Genomic DNA, 2,500 nt, shown 5'->3' with positions numbered 1-2,500 from the left:
CAAATATTTTATGAACCTTTTGTATTAGAATAGTGTATTAAGAAACATACGATGCAATACCTAATTATGAAAATGTAAATCTCTATCTAAGACTGTGAAATACATCTGAAATATATCGCGCCCTGATTGCCTGGCCAAGTATATAAAACGAAAAATTACCAATAATTTTCGCGTACAGGGTAAACATGTTTAAGGATGTATCAAAGTCTATCAAGGTTTCTGAGATGCTACAAAAAGGGTTTTAATAGGGCTGGTTGGGTGGCTTGAATTTATTCCTCTGTTGAGTGTATCAACGATACAGCATTCACAGAAGCAGTTTTATCCAATTCTTTTAATCGTAATAAAATGAGCAGGTGGCACATTTAAATGTATTCTTAAATGTTATAATTAATCGTTATAAGAAAACTAAAGTATAATCTCTTCTAACTAACTCGATTAAGTTCTAAAGATAAATTCCCACTCTCCTTTTTCTTGCGAATTAAAAGATAAGAATAATCATATAGATTAAATGAAAAAAAGTGAGACAGGATCAAGACACTCATTCCCGCTCCCTGGGGTCTTTTCCTTCCCCTAACTCTTTTACCAGTCCATCTTCCTTTAATCATTTCCTTCAACAACTCATATCCATGTAATGAATATACTTTCCACCTCTTTGTGGTTTTAAAAATCCTCTCTACAACTTATTTTTCTATCCTTCACAAACCCACATTGCAAAAGCCTCTATCCTCTGAATCATATCTCTTTCACTCTCCATGTTTACGATCCATACAAAAGCACACTCCAATCGACCGATTTCACAATCTATTTCTTCACACTCTTTAGAGTGTGAAGAAACAGCTTTAGAGTAGTATTCACAGCCCCACCACTTTGTCTTGGTATAACCAAAAGCTTTGTCTTGTTTTGATGATGTAACCCCAACCTTTCCTTCTAATCTTTATTTGATACCCAATACTCTCCTATATTAGACTGTTCTATTCACGATCGTTCATCTTTCTTCAAACTTAACTTATCCTTAACTAACTTCATTATACTCCATATGTTCTTCCTAAAGTTCTTCATCTCTCGATGTATTACCATCAAACCTTCCTTCTTAAATCTTTTATTTTACAACCAGTAGCTTGCCTTGCTCTGCCATTTTCCATTCCATCATTATTGTCTTGTTAAACCATTTCCTTTGACTTCCTCACTCTTCCATATTCTTTCACTTTTTTTCCTCAACATTTTCTACTCATTATGGTACCATCTTGATCTTCTTATCTTTTTAGACCATACATTATCTCTTGCCTTTATCCAATTCTCAATTTCACTATCCTTGATGTATCTGCCATTCTTCAAGTACTTCTTGCCTTACAACTTGCTATCTTCTCTTTTCTATTTTCTTACCTCTATTTACTTTTACTCATTTGAACTCATTTTTATTTCATTTCATTTTTCAAATCTCTATTCCTTCCCTCCATTCTTCCATTTTGTGTTATATTTCCTTTGCCTCTCATGCTACTTCTCTCCTTTTTTTCCCATCTTCTCTTTCTCTCCTTGATGTTATTTTTTTTGCATTACCTTTCTTTCCTTCCTAGTTCAACTTTTTTCTATCTCATTTTCTTTACCGTTGACCCATGTTTTTTTCATTTTTACCTTTCCTTCCTTCTTTCCTTCAATCATTTTAGGATATTCCTTTGCCTTCATGCTATTTCTTCTTTTTCTCCATTTTCTTACTTTATGACTGTTTTTTTTTTCATTTACCTTCTCTTTCATTTTCTTCAAGGTAACCACCTGGTTATAAGCATTCTTTCCATTGTTTCTAAACCTTTGTCGGACCAGGAATATAGTCTAGTCGAAGTCTTCCAGTGTCTCCTGGCGTATTCCATGTGCAACTGCGCCTTTTTACATGCTCAAAACAGGTGTTAACTACTACCATCTTCCTCTGCTCAACAGGCCTTTCTCCGCTCTCATTTCTGGTGCCATGTCCGGATGGTCCTACTACTGTTCCATCTTTTCCTTCTCCAATGACACTGTTCTGGCTCCCCATTACGATTGAATTATCATTTCCACTTTCTGCCTCAATTAGATCACTCACTCACTCTTACCAAGTTCAATCGTTGACTGGATAGTACAATCTTTCTCACTTCACTTTGATGTTCCTCTGTCTAACAAAACTGCTACTCCTTGTTGCTGTGTTAACCATCCTTGTCACTGACGACGTCTGTCCTCTCTTTCCATCGCACTAAGTCCAAATTTTTAAAATCCATTTCCATTCATCTCTCATATGATGTTTTCATGCATTCATTTCCTTTGCATTGTTCTTACATTTGATGTTACAATTCTCATACGTTTTCCATTTGGTTGCTGTCCATGTGCAAAGTCAATATTGCTTCCCACCAAGTCTGCACTCTGGTATCATACCGTTTTATTAAAATTAGCTCTTTAATTTCTTTTACCTTCATTGGAATTACACTTACGTTTTATGACTTCAGTTACCAACCATAGTTGTCAAGCAATGACG

The sequence above is a fragment of the Penaeus monodon genome, chromosome 5 (assembly GCF_015228065.2).
Source record: "Penaeus monodon isolate SGIC_2016 chromosome 5, NSTDA_Pmon_1, whole genome shotgun sequence".
NCBI classification, from domain to species: domain Eukaryota; kingdom Metazoa; phylum Arthropoda; class Malacostraca; order Decapoda; family Penaeidae; genus Penaeus; species Penaeus monodon.
The sequence above is the reverse complement of the archived record's forward strand: the minus strand, read 5'-3'. Positions refer to the sequence as shown.